Raw genomic sequence first — 21,660 nt, forward strand, 5'->3', positions numbered from 1 at the left:
CCCCATCGATATTAATGTTTGTGTTACCTACCAGCCCACTCGCTCCCTCTACATCTTTCCCTATCAGTTAATCCTGTTTTCCCATTCTATCCCAGCTCCCGTCCCCACCCCCCAAAATATATAGATGCCATTTACCTAAATTGGCCCATGGGGTAGCAAGTTCCATGTCTGAACCACTTTCTGGGGAAATAGGTTTCTCTAACATTTGTTATTGTACATGTCAGCGACTGGCTATCTTTTATTCAGAACTCCTCGAATAGGTCTGCGCACAAGTAGAATTTACTTTCAAAGAAAACAACGTAGAACTGCAACGCGGGTATTATGGCAACGTGAAGGGGACAGAGAGAGTTTAGACCAGTTATGGAAACGAGAAAGAAAAAAAGAGAGGCACAAGTAAGATATATTAAACAGGTCGATGAACCGGACAGATTAGGAAAGATGGCAGGAATTTTCTGCACAGGAGGAACTCCCGTGTACTTTATTTAATCCAAACAAAAATGAAAGCGTAGTATGTTTCTTTTTGTATTGTCTGAAAATTCCACTGATACGAACAGCGGCTTTTTTTTGGGGGGGTTGGTATAAGGGATGGGAAAATGCTCATAAAACGTCCCTGCATCCCTGCCTCTCCAAAACAGTGATGCAAAACTTATTCCCCCTCTTCCATTAATAAGAACACAACCCCACTATTAACATCGAATGGAGTTTCAATTTTGAATGATACTGCCTTAATTTGTGTTCAAAGTGTATGTTTTAACTCCCAGGTGGGGGAGGGGGCGAATGTTTCAGGATAATGTTGACTGCAAGAGTCGGAATAATCTTAAATCTCGGATTCCCAAAGATATTTTCTCCTTCTTAACATCGAATCAATGTACATTTTTCTGGAATCGGTGTTATTATTGCTCCAACCCAACTCACTCCATTTTCTAACATTCGGGAATAAACACTGGATTGGGAAGATTTGGGCAGAGTGTGGGGTGTCAGCGTCTAATGAGGTTTAAAGGATTCACGACCGCTTATATTTTAGTTCTGTTTAGACTGGGACCTCTCATTGCATTTTAAGACGTCTCATTAAACCGAATATGTCAGGTGAGGTACCAGGGCTTGAATGGGGTTTGGTTTTGTAAACAGAGCACCCGTTCAAAACCTAAAGCTCAAGTATTCTGTGTTAGGAAGAAAAAGGGTTAATTAGAAATGCATAGCCCCCACCTCTGGGGAGGGAGAAGAACAGAAAAGGAAACGGAGATTGTGGGACCCGGCTCGCCTACCTAATCATCTCCTATCCCAGAACCCCCTCTCTGTTTCTCTACCCCCCGCCCCGTCTTTGTTCAGTGCGGAATCTGTTCCGCTCAGATTCTCTCCTGGTTCCAAAAAATAATGTGTTCAAGCTTTTACAGCGTGGAAAAAGAAAACGAAATACCCGAACGGTTGGAGCTTGATTCCTATGCACTGAGCCGCTGAGAGACAGTGTAATCACTAAAGTAGCAGTTTAAACAAAATACTCTTAAATGATGCCTGCTGGACAAGAAGAACTTCGTCTCGTTTGTTTCCGAGTCTGGCTGTAAGTACCACAAGTCTATTAAATGCATAAACGTTAAACGATAACTAATTCTTTTCGATGTTTTATTTCTCTCTCCTAATCTGCATTCATTGACTACATTCAAACGTATAGCAGTTATATTAATTTGATCCAAACATTCCGCCCCCTCCCACGAAGAAAAATCAGAAATTACCACGAAAAATTATTTTGTGCAGATTTAATCAATTGCGCCGATAAAGCGTTCTACAATGATTACCTTCTTAGCACTAAATTGGCAAATATGCCTTAATGCCGTTTTTCTTTGATTTGTTTTGCTTTCCATATTGTCTTTCAAACACGAGGAAGCAGCGGGGTTAAAACGTGCGGCTGAAAATGCAGGAACTGTGCACCTTCTGTCGCAGTGGGAATACTCACCACCCCAAAACAGATCAATGTGCCTTTTGTCAGCTTGCAGATGCTCATTTATTGCTCTGTGTGTTTTAAGAAAGTTTTCTTTTCTCTCACTTGGGTTTTAAAAACCCTAAACTGGAGAACAAGTGAAAGGTGAACGCTTGTCACAAACACTCACCCCCAATGTAAAGAGCGCACAATTTTAAAAGATAACTTTCGTGCCTATCCGCTGCCCTTTCATGAAATCTTGTCGTTGTTACAGTACAAGGTTTATCATTTAAACTTTCATTGCTTGTCTTTGAAAACAACCGGAGAGCTCTACACTCCTTGACTAAACAAGGTCAGTTTATCCCAGGCAGTAAAACAAAACAGATTTTGCTAACAAGTGTTGGGGTTGAGCTAAGTTTTAAGATTATTTTATTTTCACGCCTTGAAGTATCATTCGCGGCTTTTAAAAATCCCTAACCTTTCAGATTATAAAACTTTCTATCTGAACCTTGATACTCTGCTGGGTTTATATCTGAGGCTAGAAATCGTTAAATGTATTTCTTTCCTTTGAAATCATATTTCCCTTGCGTAATCGTCAAAGGCAATCTCATTATTCGGATGTAATTGAAGCTGCGGTCCGTTTAATAACTCAAAACATTCTTCTCAATTTCCCCTCTTTTTGGTTTGCATGGAATTAGCATCTGAAGAGAAGCCTCAATTTAAGTCATTGACATTGACGCCTATTAATATAAAAGATAGAGACCAGCTTGAATCTGTAGGTCTGTTGTTTGCTCTGTATACGGTGCTGTTAGTTTCAAAACATTACCTTAAATACTGGACGCAAAGTGTGTTCAAATATTGAAACAGTTTGAATTTAACGTTAAAATATTAAACGGAATCAATTGGAAAGAACTAGATGAGTTATGTGTAAACAAATTGTGTTTCGTTGCAATTTGTCCCTCGGATGTTCATATTTCCTTTTTATATACATATCAGTAAGAGGAACATGAACGTAGTTGGCGATTAAGTCATTATTTGAATTATCTTCCTCCAATGAAGTCAATACCATGTCGTTCCCAGCTGAACAGCCGGCTTGCTGCAGAATGCTGTTCTGCCCTGTGCACCAGTGCAGCTCAGACCTTGGAGGCTACAACGGTCCCCCGCCATTGGGATGGACGAATTTGTATCATCTCTGCTACCACCCAACAAAGCAGCAATGGACACAGTTTGGGAGGTGCGGAATGGGGCTTTGAGCCCGCGAGGTGACGGCAGAATTCAGTGCTCTGGAGTTGGACCATCTGGTGTCCGGTGTCAGATTTGTAGAGGACACGCGTCAGGCAGCTGACTGCAATTATTAGTCTTGTCTGAGCAACTCCCATCTCTTCCAGTATTGAAAAGACCCCTCAACCACCCAACCATTAACACCCCCTCCCCTCACACCCATCAGACTTCTGACCCGAGCTCAGCGCATCAATTTGTGCAGATGGCGAGAGCAGGCGATAGAATAAAAATTAGGAACAAAAGCGCAGTAGGGAGGTGGAAAGAGTGGAATAATTCAAAGAGTCCGCTTCAGTGCCATGACCCACAACAAACCGGTCTGTAATCTTTGGACCGGGATCAGAAAGGTGTCAAGAAAGGGGTGGGTGGGTTATGGGGGTATGTCATAAGAAATCTTAGAATTTGGTGCATCGGAATACCGCCTCCCGCTGTTCCTCACCAGGGCGCCATGACAAGGAAGAGGTCAGAGTCTCAATGCTGCAACTCTTCGATTTCTCAATTGGAAAATCTTGTTGTTATTGCGGCAGGTAGCTCTCGGTAAGGTCTTCGGCCGTTTCTACTGCGGATCAACCCGGCTTTGAGGTGGCTGCGCCGTTTGTACTGCACGGAGTGGACATTCCACGGATCTCATGCAAGTTGGCGAGGCGGTTATATTACATTCCTACGACAAGAGGTCAGTCAATAGTTCAATATTTTCAATGGACGATAAGGACCATTTAACTCGGCCTTAGTCAGTGGTAGTTTCAAAAATCTATATTGTGAAAATTTATTTGGGAGTGAGGGGATGCAGGGGCATTGAGAATGTTTCTTCCGTTTAATCGCTTTCTGTTGGAAATATAGAATTGTTACTGTTCAGAAATATTCTCCCTGGTTTTGCTCTAATCTTCACATCACTGTTTTCCTTGTTCAATATCATCTGTTATAAATGTGTTTGACCATCTATCTATTTCTTTTAAATTGTTTTGGGGACATGTGCCTCGCTAAAATGAATTGCTCACCTCTGGATGCCCTTGAGAAGATGATGCTGTTCCCATTTCGAAATGGCCCCGTTAATGATTCTTTCTGGTTCACAACTTGCAAGTTGCAGTGACAGTTTTAACACAGCGCAGTGAGCGTTATCCAGTGTAACAGCCCTCAGCACCACGGAGAGCGCACCGAGCACATTCTAAAGAACACGCAGGCCGAACAATGAGGAACAACTCCCGGGTAACCCCTGAGTGTGGTACATCAGGGGATTACACTTCTAGGATCGAAAGGGGGCAAATTATACTTTTTATAATCAAGTCGGAATGATGGATGACTTCCCTTCAACCCAAGAATAGAGTTAAATAAATTAATTGCATGTATCGATCCCCGCTTCATCTGCCTTTCTCAACTCTCTGAGGGCCGCAGGATAGAGGGTTAATTTGTAAAAATAATTGGCGTCAAGTCTATTCTGTTTTCAATCAATCATGACCCTGACACTTCGGTATACATCTATATATCTGATGGCGTGTATACATACACACACACACACACAATAACCATTTCCACACATTCAGCCACACACATGATGTGTGTATGTTAGCAAGGGAACATGCGCAATTTGTAGCCGCAGGGGTTGGGCCCTCTTAAATGCTTAGTTGGAGGATTAACAGATAATCGTTTCTGCTTAAATCCTTGCCGAAACAAAACATGTTTTAATCCTTGGTTAAAATTTGCAAAAAGAAAATGTCATCCCGCATCCTGCAGTCAAGTTGGAAATAACAAAATGCACCAGTTGTGATTAATTCAGGGGTTCCTGCAGCAACTGGCTGGGAATAAGTAGAAGGAGCAGATAAAAGGCAAAATCCTGGAGAGCTATATGACTATATTATGTATCTTAATGGATACATGCATTCCTACATTACAATTGATACCCTTCGTAAACTCCACTTAACTAAATATATGGAGCTGTACACTAACCGAACAAACTCCTCAGTAGCTCAGTTATAAACATCATCCGAGTTATTTATTCGGCAGTGTGCAAGGCTGTTTCTTGTTTACCCCGCTGAATCCTTTACAATACTTGACAATTTTCCCCCAACTATTCTGAGATTAGAAGCGATCAGAATAGGCACTATTGGACAGGTGAGAAATTAATGTCAGTCGGTTTTCAAAGGCGCCTTATTCTTTTTACAAAAAAAGTAGAGTTGTTTTGGATCATTCGGTTAACATTAGTTCTGGAGTCGCCGAAGATAGAGAGGAAACAGTTTCTGATCCAGGGTGACTGTCCTGAAATGTTAACTCTGTTTCTCTCCACAGTGGCTGGCTGACCCGCTGTGTTTTACCCAGCTTTCTTTTTGCTGGGGGTGGGTGGGGGGGTATTTCTGGTTTCAGGAAATAGTTCCTGTTGGGTGAGAGCCGTCCTGCAAGAGACAGCACTGGTGCTGACGTCAGAAGCGCCCAATAATCCTTTGGGGGTAGAGTCTGATCCCACCAGCTGCGGTCCTGAGGCTCGGACCGAGCTGCAGTGGGATTGCAGTGAGTGGACGCGCCCCGCTTCCCCACTCAAAAAGCGACAAGCACAACGGACGCACTGAAGTTAGAAGGTCTCCTCCTCTTTAAAAAATAAGGCAAAAATGACCACCCTCTCCAAATGAGAATACTCTTCAAGATCCACATATTCCGTCAGCAACAAACGGCAAAATGATAGCTGACCACTTTCCACGCGTTGGCTTGTTATAAATGAGGGGAGCGGTGGTGGGCTCAGGCGCATTTTGGGAGGTGAATTTCTCGGGTGAATTTTGGAGGGTGGCGATTGAGATGAATATCTGCCGCTGCTTTCAATTGGATCTAAAATGATCGGGTAGAGGACAGAAGCGCCGTCAGTTACTGTGGGATCTTTTGTTTGGTGATTCTGTGTGTGTGCGCGCGCGCGTCTGTGTATGTGTGTGTGTGTCTGTGTGAGTGTCTGTGTGTCTGTCTGTGTGTGGGTCTGTGTGTGGGTGTGTGTCTGTGTGTGGGTGGGTGTCTGTGTGTCTGTCTGTGTGTGGGTCTGTGTGTGGGTGTGTGTCCGTGTGTGTGTATTTCTCTGTAGGATATTGCGGAGCCGAAACGACCAGATGGACCGGGAACCACCTGGGACACTGCCCTACTTTCAACGCCCTCCTTTTTAAACCGAGAGACGGACGGGAGCAGTAAGGACCCACAATATTAGCTCTTCATTTCGCCGGGGCTGGAAAAAATGCGTTACCCGAAAACTAAAAAAAAAACCCTGCGCAATTAAACTTGCAAGAACGAAATCGGTGCAGCAGAGGAACAGCAGAGGCGCTTGCAGCCAGGGGAAGCTTATGCACAAACAGGTAACAGCGCAAGGGGTGGAAGCCTAGCCAGAAAACGCAATGCTCCGATGCCCAGGCGGGGATTGAGCCGCTAGCCCGGGGTGTGGAGAGAGAATTCGGTTCTCACCCTCCGTGTTCACGGCGGACCTTGATTTAATTTTATACAATTAAGGCACGCGGTGAATGCCAAGGGAGGAATCGGGAACAAAATCTGGACTATCCCATTAGTCTAAATTAGAAACAAAGTCCAAACTGGTAAGAAGATTTTACGCACAATATTGCTCCTCGAATGCACTCTGCATGTTTCTCGAATACAGAGGCCAAGCAATAAATGTATCAGTGCCAGGGCAAGCTGGAGATGTGTCTCCTGCTCTCGGTGATGCGGTTTCTGTGTGGTTTGTATAAATCTCCCTGTGACTAGATGTAGGTTATATACCCAGTATCCCTCCCAAAAAAAACCCATTCCTCCCGTGTAACTCCGAAAGCACAAAGCCGCCGAACTACAGTCTCCCGTAGCTCCCTTGCCCGCAGCATCTCGGTGCCTCGTGGGGTCCGGGATGGGAATCGAGGCAAGAGTGTGAGCGTTTCCCCAGTCCCAGCGAGTTCAGGCTCTGAAAGGAGCTTTCTCATATTAAAAAAAATCTCCGTATATATGTTAGAAGAGATGGTTATTAATTGGCACCGAACATTTCCATGTGGTCAGAGCGGATTCAGAATTAGAGCTGAACAGTAAAGCAGCAAATTAATTTGGAACTTGAATTATATTTTGTGGGTTTTATGTGTCAAATATGTTAAACCTGGAAGCTACCTGGCAGCTGAGCCCAATCAAAGTTTAATGGATTTTGTTGTCGTGGGTTTGAGATTTTTCCCGGGTCAGCAACAGACGGAGGCGCAATAGCGCACACTTGTACACAGACAGGAACACACACACAGAGGATCTCACACACACACACATACACAGACTTACACTCAGACTCTAGGCAACGACACACACAGACAGGGACATGCACACAGACAGGCATGGTCACACTTATACACAGACAGGGTCACATACACACTTACACATACCCAGGGATACACACAGGTCAACACACACGCACGCACACACACAGGCACAATCACATTTACACACAGATGGACAGGCGGACACAAATCCACACAGATAGACAGACACACTTACAGACAGAAGCACACAGACAGGGACATATATATACACACAGGCAGAGGGATCGACGGACACACATACACAAACAGGCACAACCACATTTATGCACAGATAGACAGACGGATACAAATATACGTACACACAGATAGACACGCGTACAGACAGTGGTGCGCACACACTTCCACACAGACAGGGACACTTACACGAACAGGCAGGCACGTTAGACACTCATACGGACAAACAGACTTACAAAGAGGCATAGTCACAACGCTTACACACACACACAAACTTACAGAGGACGTGCGCGCACTCACAGACAGGGACACAGACAGGCACACATACAGAGGCACACAGTCAAACACGTACGTAGAGGCATACACAGAAGCACACGCTTACACGCAATCAGACACACACGGAGATAGAGGAACACGAACATATGTACAGACAGAGGCGCGCGCATATACATGCACAGACACACAGAAACACGTATCGTCTGCTGTAATAGTATAACTTCGTATTAGTAGTAAGTTCTTGGTAAATAGATAAATCCTCAGCCCAAGATCCCAGAGTCTCTGATATCGCTATCTGCTGCTTCATCACAACTTTGTGAACGAGGGGAAATTGAAATGTGCATTCATTGGGACGTTGCATTACGTTAAATTCGCTACATAAAGATGAGTTTTGTTGCAATCGAAATTATAATACAGCTGGTGTTACGAAAATGACGTAAAACATCTAGCCACTCTTTGATTGTTTCAAACATGTTCCTAGTTATTGGTACTTCCATCACCAGTGTCCCCTCACAGATACAATCGGCACTGGGTTTGCTAGGTAAGAGTACAAAACTAAAACGGAACATTTAACCTGAAGCTCCTCGGATGCTGCCTGAACTGCTGTGCTCTTCCAGCACCACTAATCTAGAACCTGGGGATTATGTCTGCCCCATATTATGGATTGACCACAGACAGTTTTGAACGGTTTAGCTCAGAGAGGTGGCTACGTTTTGAAATTAAACGCAGTGCTGAGACTCTCAAATACACAGTCAACATGTTCACACAGCGGGTACAAAGCGGACCGAATGCAGCCAAATCTTGCTCTGATTATACCTGAGCTAAAACATCCTGAGATAGGCAGGGCATGAGCTGTGGGGAGAATTTATATCTTCAAACCTCTTTAAAAATTAACTCGGCTAACTATGTTTATGATTAAATTCTTTGTGTACATGCGATTCTTGCAGGCGTGCGGGCGGACTGTGCCGGACTACGTTAAATCTCAGGGTAAATTCAATCACCGAGACTTTCCGGGGCGAGTTTATGTTCTCAGCGAGTTAACGTGAGTAAAGGTGGAAGTTATACCGAACCACGTGCTAATCTGGATTTTCTTTAAAAGGATCCGTGATGTACAAGGAGATTGACCAGATCTATAACCTTTTGTATGTTAATATTCAATTGTGCTCAGGGAAGTGTGGACCGCTTCCGCTAGATTTAAGTGTCCTTCAGAGAACTGCCCTCAATGACAAATCAAAGTCAAAGGTATTTGTTGTCAACACACGGCGCAATTTGAGTTTTCATCAAAATTACTGGATTTTCTCTGTATATCGGAGCACTACTAAAAGAAACACGAGTAAGTTATACTGAGTAGGACACGGGTCCCCTTTAGTAGTTGCAACAGAAACGCTGGATAACTCTGAGACTATTTGCCTTCGATTATTTTGTTCAAATTTAATCCTAGGAGTATGGCCCTAGTCCCATGGTTCAATTTGCCCCTAAAACCAACTCATCCAAAACAACAAACCAATCACTAACGACGCATTAATACGTTCCCTCTCAGTGCTAACCTTAATCCAAGCGTTCACCTAAACCCACATCTATCGGTAACCCTTACCTACATCTGTGACCCGAATCTCATGACTAACCCCTGCCCATCATCACTAGCCCCTGCCCTAATGTTAATCCCACCTTCATCACGAACCCAAATCCTATCAGTGATCCCAGAGCAAGTTTCAACACCGTTCCTCCAATTGGTCGAACTTTACATAATGAAGGTCCTCAAAACAGAGTCTGGCTTCATCATGCACTCAGCAAAACCGAGCCATTCATGACAATTCTCGCCGCTTCCAAGGAGAAAGTTTGCAGCGTATTATAAGGTGTTAATGACACAGGCACGGGCAATTCGGCCCGACATGTCCAAGCCAGTGTTTCTAGACCATACAATTCCGCCCCACCCCAACCACTCTAGTAAACATCCCTCCACTTCTTTCTCTCCCTGTCTGTGTCCAGATTCCCCGACAATCCCTCTCCCTGGAAGTGAGTTTCACGTTCCCTGGATGGAAAGGTCCTTACTGGATTTTTAAAAAGTGACTAGGTCATAGGTTTGGCGACAATAACACACCCCAAATCTCCGTCCGTAAACCTTCCGCGTCTCGCACCTTCGTTTTGTCCGACAACAGCAGTGCCTTAACTCAATGTGACGGACTTTCCAGGTTAGACTCGCCAATGTAACCTCTCAGGTGTGGGATTGAACCGCCAACCGAGTCCCTATTGGGTGGAGCCGCCATAAACTCCTGGCGGAATCTCCTGAGACAGCGCTTTCTGAATTCTGCAGCATATGCTTGGCCCGCTGCAGGATGCAGTCAGTTCGGTGTCCTTTTTAGTGGAAGTTAAGATCCTTTTGCGTCGGCCTTACGCTTGGATCTGTAAATTGTCAGTACTCATTCAGAGACCAATTTATATTTTGAACATCTGTGGGTATCTGGACCCACCGGGGAAGAGTATGTTTTCCCTCTAATCTATATTATTATTTCTGTACACTGACCTGTCCATAATCCGGACGATCATTCCTGGAGCCGCTTGTGCCTTCAAACCGAAGACTCCCATATCACCTCTCCACCCTTTTCCATCCGTCCCTCTGTCCCGACTTCCCCTCAAAACAGCCAGCTCCTTTCACCATTCTAGTCTAGGAGAGACAGAGGGAAAAAAGAAAGGTTGCAAGTAATTCGTTAATTAATAACAAACTTTCTAGTCTCTTACATAAAAGTGAAACATTGTGGATGCTGGAAATCTGAAATAAAAACAGAAATTGCTGGAGAAACTCAGCAGATCTGCCGGAATCTGTCGAGAAACAGAGTTAACGTTTCGAATCTGAAATAATTTCTCCAGAACTGAGAGGTTCCCAACAAGAGGTATAATGGACCCAAAACGTTCACTTTATGTGTGTGTGTCTTTCTCTCTTGTCAGAGCCGCTTAGGTTCTCCAGCATTTTGTTTTTATTTTGTTATAAACGTTTAAACCGCCCTCCTAGCTTTTTGACACACACCCAGGGCGAATATAAACATTGTCGTTCAAGGTTTTATGACCAGAAGGATGTATCAGTTTCAGGAGGGGACATGTACAATCAGAAGAGAAAAAAACATTCAGCAAGTTAAGGTTAGAATAGGGGCCAAAACTGAAATTGCTGGAGAAACTCAGCAGGCCTAGCAACATCTGTGGAGAGAAAGCAGGGTTAAGCTTTCGGGTCCAGTGATCGTTTTCTTTTAAATAAGGGTCAGTGGACCCGAAAGCTCAACTCTGCTTTCTCTCCACAGCTGTGGCCAGGCCTGCTGAGTTTCTCCAGCAATCTCTGCTGGAAAGGGGCGGGGGAGGTGCCGACAGACTGGACATTCTCAGTGCCCCATTTCAATGCACTTTCTTTCGAAGGGCGGGGGGAGGTGGGTGGAGCAGACAGGGGGAGCTTTCGCTGTTCCTGTGGAGATATTTCTTTGAATAGAGAAGGAGGGTTGCAGAGATGGTGAGAGATACGACATTTGATGAGTAATGGGAACCTTTATTCCTCCTGGGCTAACACGACAGGGGCGAGTTTTGTACTGTTTAATCACACAAAATGGGAAGGGGGAGCAGGCGGAGCTCTCCAACTCATGGAGCATGTCCGCTTCACCGCAGTCCAGTCAAAGGCCTCAATTCAACGTATTCAACGATAAAAACAAAACACCAATCTGGGATTCCAGACTGAAAAGCTCACATGAGATCCCCGTGAACGACCCCCTGAAATGTCTACAGAGAAAAAAAAATCCTGGAGAGTAATTCTCATGTGCCCAACACACCTTGACAAGAAGAATTCTCCCAAATAAGTCTGTCAGAACATGTTTTTGCAATTTCAGGACAACCTTCGGGGGGGGGGGGGGGCGGGGGGATGTTAAGGAGGAGGGAGGTGACTGGCATTAATTCCCCATCAACACCAAGCCCCAGCACGTGCTAAGTACTTCATCCAAACATTCCGAGAAGACTGAGGGCAGCAGAGAGGGTTTATTCATCTCCCTCGCCCTGTGTGTCGACGGCAAAGCCAGCAGTGTTTGTTATCCATTCCTAACTACCCTTGAACTTGAGTGGCCTGCTAGACCATTTCGAGTCAGTCAAGTTGCTGTGGGTCTGGAGTCACATACAGGCCAGACCGGGGTAAGGACGGCAGATTTCATTCCCCCCACCCCCACCCCCCCAGGATAATCGATAGCAGTGTCACGGCCACCGGGACGGAGCAGCTATGTACTCCATCACTTCTCTGAATTCATGCCCCACCAGCTCTCCTGGTGTGATCTGATCCTGTGCACCCACATCATTAGCCTGGGGCGTCTGGGTGACTGGCCCCCGTGACATTACCATTTCATCACAAGCTCTGCGAAAAATTCACTCACTTTGTTCCATTTGCCTCAGTTGACTGCAGAGGTCGGCTAAGGCTAATTCTGCAATCGGCAGTTCACATCCAGTGACAGGGGAAGGAATCTCCCTGCTGGAATGATTCCCACATTGCCCGAGACTGAGGTAATGTCCATAAAGGTTTAACTCCCATGCAATACGTTCACAAACGCTACGATGGAACACGCAAAAAAGGGTCAGCGCTCCCACACAACAGATTGCGGGCGATATTGTACTTAAGGGCAAGTTAACTAAGTGTACGAGAGAGAAAATATGTAGAAGGATGGGTTTGAGATGAAGCTCCTGTGGAAACTACTAAGCTGAATGGTCTATGCCTGTCCTGCAGTTGCTTCAGAGTCACGTACGGAGAAAAAATAAACCCATGGGATATTTTTAAATCGCTAAACTGTCACATCTACATCTTCCTTTGCCCGAAACAAGTTATTGGTAACATTCATGCTGCAATGCAATCAGCTCTGAGATCTGTGCAGTTATACCTACTGGGTGCATCTTTCTTTTCAACTTCTTCCATTATAATTGATAACGCTCATTTTACAATGGACACTGTCAATGTGTCAGATTGCAATGACCCCCCTTTGCTGCCTGCGCAAACGCTCCAGCGCGGCTACCGGCAGGAGGATGTCATTGCAAAATACAGCCTTTACACAGACAGATCCCAGTAGGGAAGTGGACCAGAAGATTTCTCATTAGAAGATCAAATTCGGGAAACGTGCATCTTTAAAATGTAGATTGATCCAATCACCTCCACTCTCTGAGCACTGTTCCATTGGATTATACATTATGCAAAAAGAAAACACTGATTAACTGAGGCCGCAATAAATATATCTCAGATGTAAATTAACCCATTTGTAACGACGTTAATGGAATAGTCAGGAATTTTCTAAGCAAAAATGTTCGAGAGTTTCAGAGGTCAAAAGAAATCAGCGCGTGACATTGTTATTTGCGAATTTTGGATTTAGATTTCCATCAGAAACTGGATAAAAGCATAAACGTATAAAATTCATGATCGGAGGGGTGGGGGTGGGGGCGTTTGTACCGTCAAAGTCAGTCTAAAGGCAGAATGATCTTGCTTGTTTATGTTTTAATATTTGCATATCCAGTAATGGGTAGAGCTGTTATTTTTCATCCTCATATTTTCCCTCCAGATTCAGATTTTATTCTCCACCATTTGGGTCAAAAAGCATTGCTGATTTTTTTATTACACTCGCAGAAACAGGTGCAGACAACAAACGCCAGACGTTTTCGCAATTTCCTTTCAAAGCTTCATTCGCCGCGGTGGGTTTTCCATATTTATAACTGCGGATGTGTCCTGGGGTTTGATAGAGCGCATCCTCCTGGGGTAGTGTGTGTGCGCCTGCCCCCTGGGATCGGTTTAAAGTTCAAAATCACATCAAAACAGCTGCGTTTTGGGCCGGGGGTTGATTAAAATATATAACGCCGTCGTGGCAGTACGCGGACAATAAATCATCAATAGTGCTTCATTTCAAAATGGACTGACTTGTGGGAATAAAGAAAGCATTCTGGACACATGGCGGTCTCAAGCGTGCGACTCAAGCGGTTGTTTGATTTGTTTGATTCACGTTTTGATGGGGCAACAAAGGACATCGTGGGGAGAGCTGATAGAATTATAGAATGGCAAAGTAGAGAAATGGGCCATTCGGTTGGTCCTGCCAGTGGAAGTGTCTCGCCTTAAACTGTGCTTTTCATAGCAATTAGATTTTGGAATTTTTAAGGGGACCAAGCGATGCTTTAGTTCAGGAAAGCCTATGGCATAATAGCTATGTTCTCATATCCTATCTTTACCTCCCACCTATCTCTAGCTGCAGCAAGAATTGGGCACTAACACCGGAAAATGCTTGCAAAGCATATTTACAGCAGAGTTAGCTCAGTTATAGCACTCCACCCACATCTGATATGTAACCAAATGCAATGTGCAACCAGTACTGACAACTGGCTGCACTCCAAAGATATAGTTTCAAGTGTTTGACAGTTTAAGCTGTGACAACTATTACAGCACAACTAGCCGCTGGGTGATATACCTGCCTGGCAACAACAACAGTCATTTACACTGTACCTTTAAAGCAATAAAACATCCCAAAACTGCAAGAGTGCTAGCCAAAAAAATTGGCTAAACCAAATAAGGAGATATCAGGGGAGATCACCAAAAGCTTGATCAAAAGATTTAGACTTTAAGGAGTGTATTACAAGAGGAAAGAGATAAAGGGAGAGGTTGATGGAAGGAATTTCAAAGCTTCAGACCTCAGCTGCTGAACTCATAGACCACAAATTCAAAGAATTTAACATTGCAGATGGCAAATTGGGCCTTCATTGCCATTTTTGTGTCATTCTGCAGTCAGTGGAAAACAAAATAGTAGGGTTGATGACATACTTGTGGTCTACTATTCCAGTAGACCTGGGCTAATTGCACAGAGTTCAGATCATGCCACAGCAGTTTCAGAACTTCATTTCAATAATGAATTATGAATCTACTATCAGTAAAACCGGCTACGAAGACTTCATAAGAACCTAACTTGTTGACAAAGTTCCTGTTGGGAAGGAAGCTTCATCTGGTCTGACCTATATGTGACTCCCTTCCCAAGCACAATCTAGTTGCCTCAGAAATAGTCCAGTAGCCCACTGCCAAAACTGACTGCATTGAATGAAGACTGCACTTATTCCAGGGCAACTAGGGATGGGCAATAAATGCTGGCCTATCTAGCAATGCCCTGAAGTATGTTATGAACAGGATTGCTTACAAAATCAAACAGCTTAAAAATGAAATAAAACAAGTCACCTTCAGTTTGCCAGCATTACACATGTGATACATGGAATACTCTGCTTCAATGCAAAGCTAAATTTATTTTAATTTAAAGTGCAGTGGAGTGAGCATAACATGAAAGCATAAACATATTTTTAAAAGGCCTTAATAAGCTCTGACGAAGGATCCCAATTGTCTTTTAGTTTACAGATGCCCACAGACATTTCCAGCAATTATTATTTCCTTTTAGTTATTTTCAACCTATATATAACAGGAGAGTTTAAACAGGGACACATTAGCATTGAGAACTTTTCTCTACAATTTCCCATTCTCCCTTTTTTTTCTGACGGCATTGACTTATTCTGATTTCTGGTTCCAAGATTCAAGGATTCTCTGGTACTTCATCCAATTGTGTCATCTTCATGCTTGAAATTATTGAGCAAGTATCAATCTTAAATATGGAGGCTATTTGCAAATGAAAGGGATCATGCTCAATCCTGTTCTCCGCATTCACCTGTTATTGGTCAGCTCCGACTGGATCATCCTGGTCATTCTGGTCTCCTTCCTATCAGAAAGATGCTGTGAAACTTGAAAGGGTTCAAAAACGATTTACAAGAATATTGTCAGGGTTGGAGGATTTGAGCTATAGGGAGAGGCTGAACAGGCTGGGGCTGTTTTCCCTGGAGTGTCGGAGGCTGAGGGGTGGCCTTATAGACATTTATAAAATCATGAGGAGCATGGATGGGATAAATAGACAAAGTCTTTTCCCTTGGAGTCCAGAACTAGAGGGCATAGGTTCAGAGTGAGAGGGGAAAGATATAAAAGAGACCTAAGGGGAAACTTTTTCATGCAGAGGGTGGTACGTGTATGGAATGAGCTGCATGGACGAGTTGTGCCGAAGGGTCTGTTTCTGTGCTGTACATCTCTATGACTCTATGATTCTATGTATGCACTCACAGTAAAGTAGGGAGATGGAACACTACATCAGGCACAGAAATATTGCCCTTTATTGCCAGAAATGGTGCAATTATTTTAGGGAAATTAAAGTCACAAATTTAATCAGCTAACTCAACACAGACCAGGAAATAAACCTATAACTAATCTATATGAAACTTAGCAGTGAATAATTTTTCTTTTTATGAGATATTGAAGAATGCACTTCAGTATACTGAGAGATGAGACATACTGTTTCAGAGGGACCACTTGCTGATTACAGAGTATTGAAGGACTAAGGACAAGGAGATACTTGGTGGTTATGCGCATTGAGGAAAAACACTTTCTATCTACAGATTGTTGAGGGCTACATTTTAAAGAGGTCACTCCTCTCTTGGGTGCTGATGGTGGCTCTGTTGTATCTGCAAAGAATAATGGCACTCACTTGGTAATGGATCCTATTGGGAACACAGAAACCTGAGGCCATTGAGCCTGTGCCAGCAGGGCAGCAAATGGAAACACATTAACCCTGTAATCAGGTGAGCACAACATCTGCATTAACATCAGTCCTCTTCATGGATGATCAAAATACCATCAAAAGGATCAGACATTCACACACAAATCAAGTAAAACAGAATTTTCTCTCTAGTCCAATTCCACACATTAAAGGTTACTCTAGTTATTGCCAGAATATTATAACCGTAGCAAATGTTTTAATAATACATCTTGTAATAACACAAATGAATAGACCTACTCTATCCTGTGAGTTGCATTTGTACATTTTCTCTCCATGTGCAGAACAAGCAGAATCTGTAATATAACAGGACATAGGTGAAATTGATCATGCAATAAACTTAAATGAGAAGATTAACATTTGTCTTACAGCAAGGAGCAACAAGTTAGACATGTCTATTAGAATCCAATATTATTTCACAACTAACATCTCTAAAACATATTACCTGATTTGTAGGAACTTGCTACATGCAAATTACCTGCCAAGTTTCCAGCATTAAATTGGAGACAATGTTTCCAAAATACTGCATTGGCTGTGAAGGACTTTGTAACATACTGAGGTCTGAATGAAACAATATAAATGTAAATCCTTCTTTCTTTTGTACCAACATATACTTTAACAACCAATGGAACCGAAGCTAGGAATTAACACAGAACCATTGCAATACTTGTTAAATATATCAAAGCATTAATTTGCTTCAGTTTAATGTGTCATATCCAGCTCTTCGAATGAACTGTCTAGTTAGTTTCACTCTCCAGCTTTTCCACATAACCCTGCAAATTTATTCTCTTCAAATGCATATCCAACTACTTTTTAATGGTTACCATAAGCAAAGCTTCCACCACACTTTCAGAATGTGTACTTCACATGGTAATAACATTCTGTTTGAAGAACCTTTTTTCTTATTTTCCCCTTTGGGGGTTATGCAATTTCCTTTAAATTAATAGCCTCTCGTTACTGCCCCCTGTCCCCACCCATACACCCACACACACACACACACACCACCTCTTGCTAAAGGAAATAGGTTCCCTACTTGTTCTATTAATAACCTGGTGATGTTATGGAGCTGGAATTAGGTAGACTTTGTGACACATCTCATCAGGCCAGGATAGATTTAAACATGGATTTCAGAGGTTAAACAGCCTGCAAGAATTACATGTACAATGCACAATAAGGGGAAGAAACAATTAAACCTTAGGCACACCTTGCAATTTACAATGCATCACTTATCCATTTCAGTGCACAAAACCTGAGTTTGGGATTTGTTCTGTATTGGACTGGAGCTGTGCCAACTATCAAGAGAATCATAAATAACTGAGCAATAGCCTGAGATATGAACTTGTAGGGAGCTGCAAGAACCAAAATATAATGAAACATATTGCCACCTAAGTGATATTACAGTGGATCAATTCATGTGCTGCTCTTGTTTGGAAAACACCAATGTCTAGCTACCCGTTTTATCTATATGCAGGAAGAGGTGGGTTTTGATCCCAAATACCAGCATGGGCCAGTTTTACCAAGTGGTTTAATTCTGTCCTGTACATTCAATATAACCCAAATGCCAACTTCAGTGCATATACTAGCTCTAAGGAGGTTTTGTTTTTCATTCATTCACAGGATGTGGGCATCACTGGCTAGGCCAACATTTATTGTCCATCTCTCATTGCCCAGAGGGCTGTTAAGAGTCAACCACATTGCTATGGGTCAGAAGTCATACGTAGGCCAGAAGAATAGCAATTTCTTCCTTAAAGAACATTAGTGACTCAGATGGTTTCTTTTCCTTGACAATTGACAATGGATTCAAGGTCATCATTAGACTCTTAATACCAGAGTTTCTTTATTGAATTCAAATTCCACCACATGCATGGTGGGATTTGAACCCAAGGTCCCCAGAAATTATTTGGGTTTCTGGATTAACAGAGGTGTAGATAGCCCTGACATATTAAACATATATATTGACATATATGATCATGCAAGTTATTCTCAACTGCATTCACCAAGAACACAAAGTTGATGGTTACAGTCTAAGTTGCATTGGGGTCAGGAGTAGATACCAGATATCTCATGACTTTTCTCCCTAACCTTTTTTTCCCTCTTCTGAGAAGTTATGTTGGAATAGGGTTCCATGGGTAGTATAAGCATTATTATTTTGTTATAAAAATGGCCCAAACATACATTCCATCTGAAGCAGTGACTCAGTTGTACTTCTTTAATTCTAGTTTACCAGATTTGCTGCTCACAATATGGTCTCTTCTACATTGACAAGTCAAAATGCAAGCTGCTGTCTGTTTAGCAGAAGACTTTTGTTGTGTATGACCCAACCTCCTAATTACTTGCCAGGTTTGGTTACCTCAGTTGGCTGAAGAGCTGGTTTGGGATGCAGGCTAATACCAAAAATTGAGGTTAAATTCCTGCACAAGCTGAGATTACTATGAGGGTGCTGCCTTCTCAGCTCCTTGACTCCCAACCTGAGGCATGGTAATCCTCAGATTAAACTCACCACCAATTGTCTCTCAAATGGGAGAGCAGCCCTGTGGTCTATTGGAACTACAGTGAATTTACCTTTGTACCATATTGCTCACATGCAAACATTTCTGTCCTAGGCCTGTTGCAGTGCTCCAGTGAAGCCCATAACAAGCATCTGATTTTCTGCTTAGACACTTTATAGCCTTCAGGAGTCAACATAAAATTCGACAACCAGGAACCAACTCAATCAGGAACATTGTTCTCCATTTCAATTACATCTCCTCACTCCTCCCCACCCCACATTTATTCTCAGTGATGCCAACCAACTTTCTCTTATTAACACCTCACATGAGCACCTCAAATAATGTTCTGAAGAAGTTCTGAAAAACAGCTCTAATAGTTCTGAAGTAGTCATATCAAAATATTAATTCTATTTCTCTCTCCAGAGATGCTGCCAGACCTGGTGAGCTTTTCCAGCAATTTCTGTGTTGGTTTACCATTATCACTATGCATCTATATTTCTCCATTACAGCCAAGAGCATCTTTTTTTTGGCTCTAGGCACGATCATCTATCTATTCCACACGGCCTTCCCATCCCAGTATCAACAGCATAAAAATCATCATTTCCAGCCTCCTCCAGTCATACTGGACTTGAAATGTAAACTGTTTTCTCTTCACAGGTACTGCCAGACTTGCTGAATTTCTCCAGCACTTTATGTGTATTTCAGATTGGCAACATTCACAGTATTTTGCTTTTAATGAATTTTCTTCCATTAGTTTGCCAAACAATTAGAAACAAATGCTCCTTGCCTTGCCTGAGTGTGTCCTGAAGTCACTTAGAGTGCTGTCCTGGCTGAGATGAGCTAACTGAACACAGTAATTGGAGGGGGGCAAATGACCCCTTTAGTCTGCTCAGCTATTAAATTAGATCATGGGTAATCTGTATCTTAACTCAGTTTACTTGGTTTGCCTCAGTCATCCTTAATACTCTTCTGTAACAAAAATCTTTTAATTCCAGTTTTGAAAATTTCCCTTGACCTCTACCCTCACCCTCTATTACTTGGTATGGGAAGAGGAAGAGTTTTGCATTTATATTAATTTTTGTGTGAAGAAGTACTCTATGACCTCACTCCTAAATAGCCTGGAATGTTTTGTTATATTTGTTCATGCTGGCAGTTTATCGCTTGCAAAGATGGTGCTGAGCAGCCTTCTTGAACTGCTGCAGTTTTGGGGATGTAAGTACACCTACAGTGCTGGTAGGAAGGGAGATCTAGCATTTGCCCCAGTGACAGTGAAGGAATGGCAATATAATTCCAGGATAGAAGAAGTGGCTTAGAGGGGATCTTGCAGGTGGTGTTCCCAGGTATTTGCTTCCCTGGTCCTTCTGGGTGGTAGAGGTCACAAGTTTGGAAGGTATTTGATTTCAAGGTAATGCCCTTTGGATCTGGACTTTGACTATAATGAACCAATTTCCACTATTAGCTCCATTCATCATCTCAAATAAAACACCCTGAAGGGAATATAAACTTTGTCCATACAACGTGTTCTCACAATTTACTCCTTAGCTATCATCTGCACAGGTAATTGTGTATGGTAGCCCTTCTTGTGTGACATCATTTAATGTGTTAAAATGGGTGATACTGCAGTTCCTACATAGCTCTGGCTGACCAGGAAACTCTCCCACTCTTACTGCCTACCATGGCATATCAGAAGAATTTACAGACAGGCCCTGTAGGACATACTTTCTATGGTCATCAAGTCTTGACATGGGATTTGAAGCTGGATCTTTTGGCCCAGACATAGTGATGCCATGAGAGCTTCTACTCATGGCTACTAAATAAATATCTTGAAATATGGTGCCCAGAACTGAATACAATATTCCAGACAAGTCTAACCTGAGTATTATACAAATTATACATGAACTCCATCCCAAAATCAAAGTACCTTGTGATGCTTTCTGCTTGCTGATGATTGCATCCAGTGTCTTCAAATGGCAGCAGTGTGTGCAGGCAGAGACAACACAGGGTTAATATATAGCCAGCATCACCCATTGGCTGCAATCATGGGATCAGGAGCTTGCTTACAAAAGAGCATGAGAAACTGGGAGCTGCTGTAGCACATACCTGGAGCCTGGCCTACTTTCGGTAAGATTGTGGCTGATTTTCTACCTCAATTTGTACTTTTCTGTCTTATTTCCATAATACTTGATTCCACAATTGTTCAACACTGTCAGTTGTGAATATACCCAAAGGCTAAGCGTTCACTGTCCTCTCCGGGAAAGTATTCTAAAGGTTCACAACTTTCAAGTGAAGACATCTGGCCTGGTGCATAATCTTTGGTCAACTATCTGTCCTGGGAATACAGCCTGCCATTCTAGACTCCTGGGAATACAAGGTAAAAATGATGACTGCAGATGCTGGAAACCAGATTCTGGATTAGTGGTGCTGGAAGAGCATAGCAGGCAGCATCCAAGGAGCAGTGAAATCGACATTTCGGGCAAAAGCCCTTCATCAGGAATAAAGGCAGTGAGCCTGAAGCGTGGAGAGATTATTCCTGATAAAGGGCTTTTGCCCGAAACGTCGATTTCGCTGCTCCTTGGATGCTGCCTGAACTGCTGTGC

The 21,660-nt window shown here is 43.0% G+C and overlaps 1 long non-coding RNA gene across 2 annotated transcripts; it reads left to right on the forward strand.

The window, feature by feature from the left end:
• Positions 1 to 234: 234 nt before the first annotated feature.
• On the forward strand, positions 235 to 15,748 carry LOC122563595. 2 transcript variants are annotated; one of them, XR_006315664.1, is made up of 4 exons: positions 235 to 1,558; positions 3,721 to 3,866; positions 8,898 to 8,992; positions 13,515 to 15,748. It is a non-coding gene; the product is annotated as an uncharacterized LOC122563595 (long non-coding RNA). The 2 variants fall into 2 exon arrangements; XR_006315665.1 differs by lacking the exons at positions 8,898 to 8,992; positions 13,515 to 15,748 and adding an exon at positions 4,212 to 4,544 and having other exon boundaries at positions 1,014 to 1,558.
• Positions 15,749 to 21,660: the final 5,912 nt, after the last annotated feature.

Source organism: Chiloscyllium plagiosum, chromosome 27 (genome assembly GCF_004010195.1).
Source record: "Chiloscyllium plagiosum isolate BGI_BamShark_2017 chromosome 27, ASM401019v2, whole genome shotgun sequence".
In the NCBI taxonomy this organism is placed as follows: Eukaryota; Metazoa; Chordata; class Chondrichthyes; order Orectolobiformes; family Hemiscylliidae; genus Chiloscyllium; species Chiloscyllium plagiosum.